Here is a 16,185-nt window from a genome sequence, read left to right as displayed (position 1 = left end):
CGCATACCAATCAGAACACAGGGTCCAGCCGTGAGAAGAAGCCCCGCCCTGTATGTTCGCGCATGCCAATCAGAACACAGGATCCAGCCGTGAGAAGAAGACGCCCCGCCCTGTATGTTCGCGCATGCCAATCAGAACACAGGATCCAGCCGTGAGAAGAAGCCCCGCCCTGTATGTTCGCGCATGCCAATCAGCAATCCTTAACTACCTGTTCCGGCGCGCTGTTTGAATTTCATGTTTACGTCCCATTCGACTCTCAACAAGTTGGTTCAACATTTCCCACATGTTACTCGAGTAATGGTTTAACTGGTAGTGGCCAAAATGATGAAATCACAGATAGGCCGATTCACCATCTTTGCAGCCTTCGAGCCAGGCCTCATCGGCCTATGAGGTACGTACAGCTCACCAACTAGAGCAAAGTACTCAGGTATCTCGAATACCTCTGAGATGTGATTCGCCGTCTGACTTCTGCACACACTGCAAGGTGACTCCGCCCACTCATCGTTGTCCCGGAAGTTTTTTGGGTTCGGTTCGTTTTTATAAATATTCTTGTCATTTCTCAATAAGGATATGGAGACACGCACTGTGAGGAGATTAGGGTGGAATTTGGTGCGTTTATTCATTCACGGCACCGAGGAAAAGCATAGCCTTCACCGTCCCCTCAATGTTTACACGGCTATCTTTTTATGCGGTTTATAGTCGCCATGTCAGATTGGTTCGCATTAGAGCTTTTAGCGTGCTTTTCTTTCTTCTTCACTAGTTTATGAATATTATGCTTCGTACTCGTTTTATTGTTATTATTTCATCCTGAACATATGTTCTGAAGTTTAAAACCGCTGCCGTACCCGTACGTGATGGCGTTGGAAAAAGGAAATTGAGGAGAGGGGAGTCACGCTACTTCCGCCAGACGAATGATTTAGTTTGCAGAAAGAAAAACAAAATCGGGAAGGAAACGCTGATGTGTTGTCGCTTGTGAGCGCTTCAGTCGGTGAGTGAATGAGTGTGACAAGTCTGTGTGTACAATGGATGGTCTAGTACTGTACATGAAAACCTGTGCTCTGTGCATGAAAACGATTAAGATCAACATTATGTTATAGATGAACTTGTAGTAAATGTAAGCAAAACGACAGGGTTGGGCTGCATTGCCCGATTGTACAAACACAGCTGAGGTTTTACATCTTCGGCGCTTGTGGACCCACCGTTTGGAGAGGTTCTCGTTTGAAGGGGTCGAAATCTCAATGAATAACGAACGGAGCCCTGTTGTTGATCCAGACGGTTGGAATGTCATTCAGTGGTACAAACTACCAAGATCTCTACCCTCGGTAAACATACAGCAGTTTCTAGGTTTGACATTAAACACAAAGTCGAGGAAAGCCTGACATGTAAAATATGTATCGTTTGTAACATCTTTAAATGATATAATAGTTTAGGAATACGTGTGTGTGTTTTCACCATCTAGGGCCTAGGCCTAGATTCTTTCTAGGCAAAATAGAAAAAAAAAACAGGAAATATAAAAATCCAAAAAAACCCCAAAAGAAACAATTATACAATAATAAAAACAAAACAAAAATAGAAAAACAAGGTGTGTGTGTGTGTGTGTGTGTGTGTGTGTGTGTGTGTGTGTGTGTGTGTGTGTGTGTGTGTGTGTGTGTGTGTGTGTGTGTGTGTGTGTGTGTGTGAATAAAAGATAGAATTGTGAGGAACAGAAATGAAAAAACGAGGTGTGTTTGTGTGTGTTTGTTTGTGTGTTTATATGTATGTGTGTGTATGTGCATATATATATAATATGTACTTGTGTGTGTGCACATGTGAGAGTGAGTGTGTGTGTGTGTGTGTGTGTGTGCACGTGTACATATTTGTGCTGTACTGTACACTTACCCTCTCATTGAGGAAGACCAAGCAGAAGGCCTATTTGGCTGAAAGCTTGTCTGAACTCGATGGTATTCATAGAATACTTGCCCTGAGCAGTCAACTTGCTGTGAGCCAACTCTTCTGTTTTTGAACATTTTTTTTCTTTGATCCAATATGGCTGCGAGACCACGTGAGCGATGACATCATAAGTTTATATACTCTAATAGAATTGTTGCATAAATCATGCTCAATACATTTCAAACTGATCAGACTAAGCGTCGAAGCAACCCTGTCGAATTATGACGTCATCATTATGGCAACAATGACGTCATCGTTAACAACACCTATTCCCCATATGGAGTTCTTTACAATGAGCCATGGTCAATTTGTTCCATGCAGCGGTTTTGGAGATATAGAGGTGCAACATTTTTCGGTTTTTCAAAGATAGTGCATGTACCACATGACCTATGACGTCATGATTATCATTAAAATATTCTACATGGGGAGGCACTCCTATGGTGAAAAATTCGTGCCCATCAGACCAACAGTTGCTGAGAAAAAAAATTCACAATTATCGGATAAGTGTTGTACTTGTCGAATTATGATGTCATAACAAAGGCACCGAAGACATCATCATTAACATATTGTTGCGAATATGGAATTTGGCCTCCATATCCGCTTGTAAATATTCCCCTATTTTCTCCGATACTCCCCAACTCTCCCTTACCCCATTCCCTAGTCCCATTGTCTGTAAACAACACCCATTAGAGCCGATCTTCCCCTTCATCCCCCCATTAAATGTCGTGCCCAGGTCCCCCGCACCACACGTAGACAATTATAGGACATCTTGCTAGTTATTCTTAATCTATGTCAGTTAAGGACTTGTTTCCATTAATTATGACTCTTCGTTGCACCAGAATGTGATTATATGGCACCTGTTAGGAAGTTTAGGACCTCCCCATACCTCTCCGCATCTCTTCCCCATGAAGAAGCGCCAACTACAACAACAACAACAAAAGAGGGGGGCGGCGCGGTGACGGCATGGGGAGTGGGCGTCCTCCTTCCGGCTCGGTTAGCCGCCATTGACCACGCGCTCCACGGGGTTACCACGAAGGGGCTCCCTGTCGGCCCCTCGTCAAGGGCGGAGCCGGTAACCCCCGCACCCAATGAGAAGCCATGGGCCGATGCCATCTGGGGCGGCGCTAACGAGCCGAGGGCGTGTCACTCCCCGCCGGATATACGCGGCCCCGCGCCGGACGTGACGTCAGATGCGCCCCGAGCTTGGAAGGACAAGACGCCACCCTCCCGAGCGCTGAGCGACCTCCCCGGCATCTCCACCAAAGTCGCGACCCACGAGCGCTGAGCGACCTCCCCGCATCTGCTGGACACCACCGTACGTGATTCTGTCCCGGAGCCAGGTGCACCTGAGCCATCGACTGCCGCTTTCCTTGCCATCAAATCCCGTGTGAGTCAGCGTTGTCCCGTTTATCTGTGGTCTGTCTAGGGTTAATATAAGGTTGTGTCTAAGTGCCCACCTTCCTATGTTTCCCTCTTGTCCCTGTAATCTAACCTTTTCCGCCTTAATATAACCTCCTCCGGAGGTCTTGAGAACTGAACCCCTGGTGTCGTATTGTGTGATTGTAACCCAGCCGGGTGTCTTCTCTTTCCTATTGAGCCAGCGTAGCGCGATTAGTCAACATTCGGGCACAATCGGGTAACTTGTACGGATACGGCGGCCATCCCGCTCGGCCCACCATACCATCAAAGTCGTATCTGTAACAATTGGTGTCGGGAGTGAGATTCGAGGCCCGACCAAATTTTGAAGGAAAAAAAAAAAAAACGAATAGAGGAAAAAAAAAATTTGGTCAAAATTTGGAGCGGCCGAAATTTCGAATTTGTTTTACGAAACTCGAATTTTGAAAGTCGCGCTATGGCGGATCAAGACGGCTGGGGTCCGGTAGGGGAGAGTGAAGCAGGGTCGGTCCAGGACCAAATTGAGACACGTGAGGAGAGCGAAACAGCGGGGGTAGCAGACGCGCGAAATGGCGCCTCGCACATAGCTACGTGGGCCGCACCCGCTGCACAAGTGGGAGGGATGGCCCAGATGCAGGTCCTCATGGAGCAATTTATGGCGCAAATGCAGGCGTCCCTCAAACTGCAGAGTAACCAATTGGGGAACCGGATGGATGCTCAGAGTGAGCAAATGAGGGTTGATAGTGGGCGAATGGAGGGCCAAATGGGGGTAATGGGAAACCAAATGGGGGTAATGGGAAACCAAATGGGGGTAATGAGGGACGAAGCGAGGGGTACCGGTGAGAAGTTAGACAATAATTTTGAGGAGTTAGACAAGAAAATTGGGAAGTTAGACAATAATTTTGAGGAGTTAGACAAGAAAATTGGGAAGTTAGACAATAATTTTGAGGGGTTAGACAACGGGATAAAAGAAGTGAAAAATGGGTTAATGGGGGTAGAAAATAGAATGGCTGCCCAGGAGAATCAGATAGAGGGAGTGAAAAATGGGTTAGAGGGGTTAGAAAACAGTATGGAAGGCAAATTGAGGGACATGAGGGACCAAGCGGAAAGGGAAGTTAAACAAATGGAGCAGCAGATAGAGGGGGTCAGAATGGGGGTAGAAACCAAACTGGATGCTCACAGGGAGGAAATGGAGCAGATGAGGGTGGCATCTGGGCAGGAGATGCAAGTGATGGGAGAGGAGATCAGAAGAGGAGTGAGTGAGGAGGTCGGAGGAGTGCGCGAGGAGGTGAGGCACTGTAAGGAGCGCATGGAGAAAGAGGTGAGAAAGGGGACTGTAAAATTGCAAGGTGGTATAGAGGAGTTGACGCTGGGAGTAGAACAACTGACAGTGGGACAAAAGGAGTTGGGGGACCAGGTAAAGAAGAACACAGCGGTAATAGAGGGTTTAAAATCGACACAGAAGGAGATGAAAAAGGACGTAGGGGTAATTAAAAAAGAGTGTCAGACGGTACATGAGGACCTGACGAGGAAAATGGACAAGGTGGTAGAGGTAATGGAGGTTAAAGAGCGGGAGGTGCGGGAGCACATAGAAAAAAATAAAGTGGAGTTAGAGGAAGAACTTAAAGGGGCGCACGAAGAGATGAAGGAGATGAAGCAAAAATTAGAAGAAGTGGAAGAAGGGGTGAGCGAAATTAAAAAGCGACGGAGAGAGGATAAGAAAGAGATAAAAGAGGAGGTAAAAGAATTGGTCCAGAGTCTGTGTTCGGATCGTGATGATGTGCTCATTAACCGGATGAGGGATTCGCAGGTGATGGAGGAGAAGCGAAGAGAAAGAGGACCCGGTGTAAGTGGTGACCAATATGGTCGTGCGTATGATGCGCCAGGTGATTTAATAAGCTTGGGGGTCGAGATAGACCCGGATGTTCGTGAGAGGCCAAGAGTGAGGTGTATGGCTGGTCCGGAGGGTATGGAACGAGAGGTGCGAGGTGTGGGTGAGCAAGGTTGTGGTGGTGGTGGTATGGAATGGGTAGCGGGTTGCGGAGGTGTGACCCATGCATCGACACCAACAGGGGTAGTTGTTGGAGGGACCGGGGAGGCACGAGAGCCCCTTGGGGGTAGTGTACTGTGGGGGCCCGGCCGGTTCGGCCCCGCGCTGACCCCGCAAGGGGCGACGCACGGGGTCCGGCAGGCGGGCAACGACTCACATACGAGGTGGTCCCACAAGGTCCCACTCGCGCCGTATGACGGCAAGAGTGATCTACGCGCGTACCTGGCGCAGTTCGACTGTGTGTGTAAGGGCAACGGTTGGGGTGAGGACGAAGGTGGAGTACACCTGGTGGCCGCATTGCGCGGCGCGGCGGCGGAGGTGCTGACGGCATTACCAGCGGGTGCTCTCACCCTGCCAGCCCTCCGCGACGCCCTAATTAATCGATTCGGCATAGAACAGCAGAGCGAGCTTGTTAAAGCTCAGCTCGCGCTGCGAAAACGCAAGCCCCAGGAAGCCATCGGGGAACTTGCCCACGACATTCGCCGCGCAGTGGGGATCGCACATGCTAGCATGGCAGCGGATTCCCGGGAAAGCCTGGCGCTGGACCATTTTATCCAGGCCCTCCCGGATATTGAGCTCCGGCAACAGCTCGCCATGTGGCGCCCGCAGACTCTGAGCCAGGCGGCTGACGCTGCGGCCCGTTGGGAAGCAGCGAGGCCCCTGGCCCGAGGGGGCGAGCGTCTCGCAATGGCGGTCCGCCAGGTGGGACCCCCGATGGAGGGCGGACCCCTTAGGGGACCCGCCCCCGACGTGGGTCCTGACCTGGCGGGCATGGTCCGGAGGCTGGTGGACCAGCGCCTGGCGGGACCTGGACCATGGCAGGCGGCCACGGAGGTGGCCCGCGGTGGACCACGAGCGGGTAATCCAATTCGGACCTACAGGGGGGGGAATTTGGAATTCCGGAGGCAAGCACCTTATCAGGTGAGGTGCTATACCTGCAACCGCCTGGGTCACCTGGCGCGGCACTGTCGAAACGCGCGCCGGGATGATCCCCGGCAGTTGAGGTCCTCAACTCCGCCCAGGGGGGAGCGGGTTAGCCGACCCCAGACACCCCCCCGCCAGACCCCGGGAAACTAGAAGGTGTCGGGCACGTAGGGCGGTGTTCGGCAGCAGAGGATGGAGGAGAGCCCTCATTGACGCGACAGGTCATTTATTGTGGCCAAATTGGAACCGGTAGCCTGACAATTAGATGCAAAATTGCCGGCGTGGGGGTAGACGCCGTCGTGGACACAGGAGCTAGCGCCACGATCATCAGCCCTGTGGTCCTTGATTCGAGCGCAGGTGGCTGGGATAAGATCCAGCGCCTGCAAAATTATAGTTTGCAGCTTGCTACCGGGGTAACGGCCCCGATCATAGGGCGTGGTTCTGTGACCCTCAAGTTAGGGTCGGTAAGGAGGGAGATAGATGTTTGGGTGGCGGAGGTGTGCGACCCATGTTTAATAGGGTTGGACCTGTTGACTGCCAGCGGTTGTAAAATCGACTTGTGCCGGGGGATCCTGCAGGTGGGAGTAGAAGAGCTGCCGTTAGGGGGAGTGAGCACGGCCGAGAGAGCGGAGCTGGAGGCTTCCGAGGCCGTGACCATCCCCCCCAGGGCCGAGGCGATAGTGCCGGCCCGGTGGGCAGCTCGCCCAACATGGCAGGAGTCCTGCGGCCTGGTCGAACCGGTGGCAGCGCAGTCCATACCGGGTTTAATCGTGGGCCGCACCCTTGTAAAAACGGACGGACCGGTAGTGGCCGTCCGAGTAGTAAATGTGAGTACAGAACCACGCACTATAGTAAGGGGCACGAGGGTAGCTGGCTGCACCCCAGTGGAGGAAGTCGCGACAGTGAGGGGCGAGAACGTCCAGCCGAGCCGACCCCGGGGGGAGCCTTCAATAACAAGTAGGAATTGGCCCGATCCCATTTGCGAGATGGTAAATCGTAGTAGCGTAGAGTTGGGAGGTACCCAGAGGGAGGCCTTACACAAACTGGTTGGGTCCCATTTGGACCTCTTCTCCCTGTCCACCGAGGATATTGGACGTACGGGCCTGGTGAAACATCAGATCCACACCGGTGAGGCCCGGCCTATTCGTCAGGCCGCCCGACGGCTCCCTTGGAGCAAGAGGGCGGAAGCTGACGAGCAGGTTGCAAAAATGCTCGACGCAGGTGTGATCGAGCCCTCGGGAAGTCCTTGGATGTCACCTGTTGTGCTGGTCAAAAAGAAGGATGGGACCACGCGGTTCTGCGTGGACTATCGCCAGCTAAACAACGTGACACTCAAGGACTCATATCCCCTGCCAAGGATTGATGACACCCTCGATGCCGTTGCAGGCTCAAATTGGTTCACAACTTTGGACCTCAAGAGTGGGTATTGGCAGGTGGAGATGGATAGGGCAGGGAAGGAGAAAACGGCATTTTCCACAGGTAAGGGACTGTATCAGTTTACTGTGATGCCGTTTGGTTTGTGTAACGCCCCCGCCACCTTTGAGAGATTGATGGAGCATGTACTAGGCGGCATGCCATGGCAATCATGCCTGGTGTACCTGGATGACGTCCTGGTACATGCCCAAACGTTCCCCCAGGCACTAGCTAATTTGGACCAGGTGTTCGGGTGCCTCAGACAGGCAGGGTTGAAGCTGAACCCGAGTAAGTGCACTTTGTTTGCAAGAGAGGTGGCCTATCTAGGTCACGTGATTGGCCGCGAGGGGGTAAAAACAGACCCAGACAAAATTAAAGCGGTAGAGGAGTGGCCCGCACCACGTACCATCAAAGAGGTGCGGGGATTTTTGGGACTCTGCTCCTACTACCGGCGCTTTGTGGCGAAATTTGCGGAGTTGGCCCGTCCCCTCCACCGGCTTACGGAGAAGGGGACGCGATTTAATTGGACACGGGAGTGCCACGAGGCCTTCCAAAAATTGAAGGGGTGTCTAACATCCGCACCCCTTCTAGCTTACCCCACTAGTGACGGGACATTTACCCTGGACACGGATGCGAGCCAGGAAGGATTGGGCGCAGTTTTGTCTCAGACACAGGAGGGCGTGGAGAGAGTGATTGGTTATTATAGTCGGGCCTTAAGTAGGCCCGAGAGAAATTATTGCGTCACTCGCAAAGAGTTATTGGCTATGCTGGCTGCCATGAACCATTTCCACCCGTACTTGTACGGGCGGAAATTTTTGGTTAGAACTGACCATTCCTCCTTGCAATGGCTCCTTCGGTTCAAGGAACCGGAGGGCCAAATTGCAAGGTGGTTGGAAAAGTTGCAGCAGTACGATTTTGATGTGGCCCATAGGGCCGGGAAGGCCCATGGTAATGCGGACGCACTCTCTCGGCGTCCTTGTCTGGGGGAAAACTGTAAATTTTGTGCGAGACACGAGGAGAGGGAGCAATTGGGCGATTCCGCCCCGATTCTCGTCGTCCGGGCAACCCGGGTGAGAGGGCCAATTTTGCCACTAACCGCGGACGAGGAATTTGGAGAGTTGGCTTGGAGCACGGCCCAGCAGGAGGATCCTGTTCTGGGGCCGGTGTTCCAATGGGTCAAATTGGGGCAAAGACCAAAGGGGGAAGAGGTCACCCCCCTCGGGGCGCAGACAAAGGCATATTGGGCTCAGTGGCAGACCCTGGAATTGAAAGGCAACATCTTGTATCGCAAGTGGGTGGAGGTTCCCTCTGATCGAACTTCCTGGCTGGTGATAGTCCCTGACAAATTCAAGAACGTCATATTGCAACAGGTGCATGGTACCCGCTCCGGCGGCCATTTGGGCAGGACAAAGACAATATCTCGGGTCCGCCGGAGGTTCTATTGGGTGAATATGGGGCGCGACATACAGGACTGGTGTCGGAGATGCGACGCCTGTTCTGCCAAAAAGGGACCAGCACGGAGGATGAGGGCCCCCCTTCAATTACATCAGGTGGGGGCCCCCCTTGAGCGGGTGGCTATGGATATTCTAGGACCGCTGCCCCGCACCCGCCAAGGTAATAAGTATATCCTCGTTGTGATGGACTACTTCACCAAGTGGCCGGAGGCCTACGCCCTCCCCAACCAAGAAGCAGGGGTGGTAGCGCAGGCCTTCGTGGAAGGATTTGTGTGCCGGCATGGGATTCCACAGGAGTTGCACACCGACCAGGGACGAAATTTTGAGAGCAAATTACTAAAAGATGTGTGCAGTCTCCTGTCAATTCGAAAAACCAGGACAACGCCTTTAAGACCTCAATCTGACGGGATGGTGGAAAGATTCAACCGAACTTTAATCCAACAACTGGCACTGTTCACCACCACCCGTCAGGATGACTGGGACGAACATCTCCCTTACTTGCTCATGGCCTACCGAACCAGCCAGCACGGGGCCACCGCATGCAGTCCAGCGTTGCTTATGTATGGGCGGGAGTTACGGGCTCCCGCCGACTTGCTATGCGGTCCCGTGCCAGACACAGTGGTTAACCCGCCGAGGGAGGGGTACGCACGTCACCTAGAGGAAGGCATGGAGCTAGTCCATGCCTTCGCCCGCCGCCAACTCCATCTGGCGGGGGAAAAGATGAAGCGCAGGTACGACGACCGGAGCCAGGGGAGTCAATACGCTCCGGGGATGAAGATTTGGTTCTTTAATCCCCGGAGGCGGAAGGGAAGGTGCCCAAAACTCACCTCCCCCTGGCAAGGCCCAGGAGTCGTCCTGTCGCAAATCTGTGACGTGGTCTTTAAGATCAAAATGGGGCCACGAGCCCTCCCTCGGATCGTCCACGCCGACCGGATAAGACCTTACACCGGCGAGCAGGCGCCCCCGTGGATCGCCTCGGCTTTAGATGCCGAGGCGGGACCCAGTACCTCTGAATAAGGGGGGCTTATTAGTGCCAGAGGACTGGGGGATTGAGGAGCGATAGGCCCGGTGGGAGAGGGTGGCATCCCTGCCACCTTTCCCATGTGAGGGGGGCAAATGCGCAATAGCTTATGGGGTGTATGGCAGTGAAAACTAGCCCGGGTGGGTTAGGATATGGTGTGTAGGGATCTAGCGAAGATTGACATTAGGTAACGTTAAGATTAGTTAGTGACTGATACCTGTAGTGGGGACGCAGGTAGATTAGTGTGGATTATAATGACGTGGGAGCGCAATAGTTTAAAGGGACGACTGGGAAGCGCAAGTTTCAGAAGGGAGTAGTTAGCTGAGATGATGCTGTGTGTGTGAGAATTGAACAGGTGTGATTGCACAGGTGTGCAACTGGACAGGTGTGTGGAGCAGTGTATGAGTAGTGAGTGTGTGGATCAGCGCGAATGCGCTTGGGGAGAGAAGGGTGCAGGTGGCACCAGGTGTGAGAGCACAGGTGTGCAAGTACAGGTGTGTGGAGAGAGTTGGAGTAAGTGGTATGGAGTGGTGTGCGTGGTGCGAAGGTGTGGATGGGGGAAGAGTGGACCCCTTTCACGAGTACCCGGGGCGGGTAGTGTAAGTGTTAGGTAGAGGGTGCAGGTAAATTGTGGTTGGATATTGGCATTTGTGGTGCGGTGGCAGAATGGTGTTGTGGATGGGTGCATTAGTGTTGTGGAAATGGCTGGGCGTGTAGCCTGTTAGTGTGTGTAGTTGGTTGGGCACTCCACCACTGTGAGGATGTCGGCCAGGTGAGGCCGCAGGTGGGCTCTGGGAGCCGGTAGTTGTGCGTGGGTACCTGAGGATCCCGGGTGTGGATCGGGCAGCCCAGTGCCAGAGAGGGCACGGAGTGGGGAGAGAGCCAGAGGGCCTTCCCCTGGTAGTTAGGTTAGGGTAAGGAGCAGGTAAGCTCGGAGGCAACTGCAGTGGTGGAGGTGTGCAGGTGGGTAGACCCACTGGGAGAGGTACACGCCACAGCCCAGAAATTGTACGAGGGCACCGGGAGATGAATCGGGGGAGTGAGACCCCAAATTGAAGAGCACCACAGTTTGGCCAATGGGAATTGGTTTTTAGAACCCATAGTGTAAGAGGGCCAATGGGTTGGCTGGAGAAAGACCCCGGGTAGTGTAAAGTTGTTAAAGTCATTTAGGAAATAGTTAGGATTGATGAACCTGTCGCACCATACGCAGCCACTTACCTGTGGTGATGATGATGACTCCACACCTGTGTTTTCTTTGTTTGTGTTGCAGAAATGAGAATTGCTGTTGGATTTGTGAGACGCATCACGACGTGGATGAGACATTGGGGTGATTCCATCTCTCCCTCCCTAGGAGGGACTGATGATGAATTGGTGATGGCAAATTTTGATGTTCAGTTGGAGATGGCAAATTTTGATGAGAGTTGAAAATGGCAAATTTGATTGGTTAGGAGGGAGAGAAGACGAATTTGGTATATGGGAGGAACGGGGAAGACAGTAGGGATGTTTGTTGATTTGTAAAGTAGATGTTTATGAGTAGTGTAGTGTTGTGTGGATACAGTAAGGGGTAAGGGAGGGGCCATGTAGGTTACCTGGTGGGGGGGGGGGCGTACGATAGGAACGTACCTGTCTCACCTGGTTCCCATGTGCCCCCAGTGTGCATTACCTTACATTGCGTGCACTTTTGCGCCCTTACCACCTTACTCACTTGTCTGCTTCTTTTGTCTCCCACCTCCGAGGATCTGGCTTTGGGGTAGAGAGAGAGGAGAGAGAGGTGCTGGCTGCGCAGTTGTGGGCCTGCACTTTCGCTGTTCGCTGCCTGGATCGGTACACCATATGGACCGCAATGTTTGTGGCCACCCACAATGGACCGCAGTTCGTTTGCGGCCAAGCACCACCCGGGGATGGACTTATGGATCAACGTGGCACCTATGCCATACAGGTGAACCACTAATAGTTAACACCACCAAGTGCACCACAAGAAGAGCAAGAGACACCTGCAGGGTTAGGGGTTGTTGAAGTTATTTTTATTCCAATGAACAATGGTGACTGCACCGATTGGTGGTGGGGTGGTGCTTTTGATGCTCGGGAAGGGTGCTCTGCACGTTATTAAAGGCCGTCGGCCACAGAGCACTCGTGGGTTGGTGTATCGATGTTGGCAAGCGCGCTCTCTCTATGCATAACATCTGCATGTGTTCCTCCAAAAACAGGTCCTGGATCGTAGTGTAAATAGCAGCGTAGTCTTGTAAATAATGCTCCCTACCGGCTGTATGTTTAGTTTGAGAATTCTTTCCGGATTCGGTTATCCTGTGGGTGTGTTTCTGTGAGGAGAAGGGTGCAACGTCGCAGGGGGACATATTTACTCATTTGTGAATATCTATAAAACTGTCGCACTCAGGGTAGAGTTAATAGTAGAGGGAACTACATTGCGTGCCACACTAAAGTAGGTAAAGATTTATCGGGTCGGGACGCCCCGAGGGTAGAGAAGGGTGCAATGTTGCGAATATGGAATTTGGCCTCCATATCCGCTTGTAAATATTCCCCTATTTTCTCCGATACTCCCCAACTCTCCCTTACCCCATTCCCTAGTCCCATTGTCTGTAAACAACACCCATTAGAGCCGATCTTCCCCTTCATCCCCCCATTAAATGTCGTGCCCAGGTCCCCCGCACCACACGTAGACAATTATAGGACATCTTGCTAGTTATTCTTAATCTATGTCAGTTAAGGACTTGTTTCCATTAATTATGACTCTTCGTTGCACCAGAATGTGATTATATGGCACCTGTTAGGAAGTTTAGGACCTCCCCATACCTCTCCGCATCTCTTCCCCATGAAGAAGCGCCAACTACAACAACAACAACAAAAGAGGGGGGCGGCGCGGTGACGGCATGGGGAGTGGGCGTCCTCCTTCCGGCTCGGTTAGCCGCCATTGACCACGCGCTCCACGGGGTTACCACGAAGGGGCTCCCTGTCGGCCCCTCGTCAAGGGCGGAGCCGGTAACCCCCGCACCCAATGAGAAGCCATGGGCCGATGCCATCTGGGGCGGCGCTAACGAGCCGAGGGCGTGTCACTCCCCGCCGGATATACGCGGCCCCGCGCCGGACGTGACGTCAGATGCGCCCCGAGCTTGGAAGGACAAGACGCCACCCTCCCGAGCGCTGAGCGACCTCCCCGGCATCTCCACCAAAGTCGCGACCCACGAGCGCTGAGCGACCTCCCCGCATCTGCTGGACACCACCGTACGTGATTCTGTCCCGGAGCCAGGTGCACCTGAGCCATCGACTGCCGCTTTCCTTGCCATCAAATCCCGTGTGAGTCAGCGTTGTCCCGTTTATCTGTGGTCTGTCTAGGGTTAATATAAGGTTGTGTCTAAGTGCCCACCTTCCTATGTTTCCCTCTTGTCCCTGTAATCTAACCTTTTCCGCCTTAATATAACCTCCTCCGGAGGTCTTGAGAACTGAACCCCTGGTGTCGTATTGTGTGATTGTAACCCAGCCGGGTGTCTTCTCTTTCCTATTGAGCCAGCGTAGCGCGATTAGTCAACATTCGGGCACAATCGGGTAACTTGTACGGATACGGCGGCCATCCCGCTCGGCCCACCATACCATCAAAGTCGTATCTGTAACAATATCTTATTCCCCAAGGGGAGTACTTGACAATCAGCCCTGTTTCAATTTTTTCCATGGATCAGTTTTGGAGATATATTGGTGCAACTTTTTTCAATTTTTTCCAAGATGGCGTCTGTACCACGTGACCTATGACGTTATAATTATCATTAAAAAATCTACAGGAGCAGCCGCACATATTCTGAAAATTTAGTGTCCATCGGACTAACAGTTGCAGAGGAATTTTTGTTTTATTCATACTGATCAGATTAAGCATTGTACTTGTCGAATTATGATGTCATAATTAAGGCACCGATGGCATCACCATCAACATCTTATTCCCCATGGTGAGTACTTGACAATGAGCCATGTTTCAATTTTTTCCATTGAGCGGTTTGGGAGATATAGAGGTGTAACGTTTTTCCAAGATGGCGTCAGTACCACGTGACCTATGACGTATAATTATGAATAAAAAAATGATACAGGCGGAGGCGCTTCTATGGTAAAATTTCGTGTCAATCGGACCAACGGTTGCCGAGATAATGATTTTTTTAAAATGCAGAGTATGCACCCGAATGCCTAACCCCGCTTTTCACTTCGCGAGCGCAGGGTAATAAACATCGTCCTGAAGCTCCGTCCATAACTCATATAATTCCTTTCGGTTATTAATTTTATACAGATGAGGCACCCTACCCCGATTCCCATAGTGTAGACTCTCTGATATTTCTTCTTCTTCTTCTTCTATACGTATAAAAGAAAGGTTTTGTTTGTTTCTTTTTGTTTGTCTGCACGCGCTAATCTCCTGAACGGTGAAAGATAGGAGGAAACCACTGAAACAAAAAATGTCAGGACAGGCCCCGGGAAGTTTATAGGCAAGGTGGCGAGGCCGGTCGAGGCCGCTTCGGCCAGGCTGGGGCCATTTCGCAATTAAAAGTTGAGCTGAATTATAGTAGTCAATCTTCTTCGGCCGTGAGTAAAAGCTGAATTATAGTAGTCAATCTTCTTCGGCCGCGAGTAAAAGCTGAATTATAGTAGTCAATCTTCTACGGCCACGTGTAAAAGCTGAATTATAGTAGTCAATCTTCTTCGGCCGCGAGTAAAAGCTGAATTATAGTAGTCAATCTTCTACGGCCACGTGTAAAAGCTGAATTATAGTAGTCAATCTTCTTCGGCCGTGAGTAAAAGCTGAATTATAGTAGTAAATTCATTCAAAAAGAACCCGGGCAACGCCGGATGCTTCGTGTGTGTGTGTGTGTGTGTGTGTGTGTGTGTGTGTGTGTGTGTGTGTGTGTGTGGGGTTGTGGTTGTGGTTGTGGTTGTGGTTGTGGACAGTGGATTGGTTTGGATTGATCATTTCAATTGAATTCCCGGTCTGAGTGCGTAATTTTCCCACATATGTCGATTGAATACATATATACGTATATAGTTTGTGTACATGTTATACGATTCGGTTTTGCAGGTTTTTGATCATGTGTGTGTAAACCTCTCCTTGTGTTTCAGGTACCTTGAACAACCCCTGACATGCGGACGTCATTTGAATCGAACCAGTTCGGACTAGTCTGTCTGGTTGTGTGAAGTGCTGTTTCGTTTTGTACATTTCTAAATTGTTCGGTTACATCCGTTTTACACTCGTGTTTTTTATTTCCGAATAGCGTGTGCCAGCACGAGGGTAGCGGTGTAACACGTGTGGGTAACGGTTTGTACAACACAGTCTATGGGATGTGTAGAGCCGGGTCATGGGCGTAGGTATAGGCGAACCTTTTGTTTAATAGTATTTGTATCTTTGTGTTTGAATGTGTACATGAGGTTCGGTTTGTGCTAGTATTTGGACATTCTGTGTACCACAACCCTGCCATGGCAGATACCCTAAAGGCTGCATCAGCAGACATTGCCAGGGTAAGTGTTTTTTTTTTTGAAGGTTTTGTTTTTTAAATAGATGACGTAACTAATCACCACCTACACGACTAAAGCTATCGTTCTGTTCACCTTTTTGGGCTTTTGGGTTTGCAACACTGATGTATGAACGGCTGGCCGCCTCGGGCCACTTGGTTCCGTTTCAGGGTGTCCGAGATGCCGTCTCTGGTATGTGGGCCTTGATGCGATTGGACGGGCGAGTGGAGGAGGCACGGAGACGTTTGAAAGAGCGGCGCCAAAGAAGCTTGCCAGCCTCACGCAAACGAACCCCAGAAAGTCACGACGATGGGTAAATAAAGTAGCACCTTAGATGATGCTTTTCGTTTCGGTTGTCAGCAATTTGTTTCATCTCTCTCTTTCTCTCTCTCTCTGATGTCTCTTTCTTTGTTTGCGTTCTCCTTGTTTGTATTCTGCTCGCCATTCCTGCCAGGAATGAACCGAGGGTGGTGAAGAGGATTTTCCAGTGTTGTGCATGGAAT

At 51.3% G+C, this 16,185-nt stretch overlaps 1 long non-coding RNA gene across 3 annotated transcripts; it reads left to right on the top strand.

Annotated features, from left to right (window-relative positions):
• Nucleotides 1-101: 101 nt before the first annotated feature.
• On the top strand, nucleotides 102-16,185 carry LOC144889424 (uncharacterized). 3 transcript variants are annotated; one of them, XR_013621735.1, is made up of 4 exons: nucleotides 102-391; nucleotides 15,293-15,688; nucleotides 15,853-15,995; nucleotides 16,137-16,185. It is a non-coding gene; the product is annotated as an uncharacterized LOC144889424 (long non-coding RNA). The 3 variants fall into 3 exon arrangements; XR_013621734.1 differs by lacking the exon at nucleotides 102-391 and adding an exon at nucleotides 430-484; XR_013621733.1 differs by lacking the exon at nucleotides 102-391 and adding an exon at nucleotides 854-988.

This window comes from Myxine glutinosa, unplaced genomic scaffold (genome assembly GCF_964187855.1).
Source record: "Myxine glutinosa unplaced genomic scaffold, kmMyxGlut1.1 SCAFFOLD_3639, whole genome shotgun sequence".
Lineage (NCBI taxonomy): Eukaryota > Metazoa > Chordata > Myxini > Myxiniformes > Myxinidae > Myxine > Myxine glutinosa.
The sequence above is the reverse complement of the archived record's forward strand: the minus strand, read 5'-3'. Positions and strand labels throughout refer to the sequence as shown.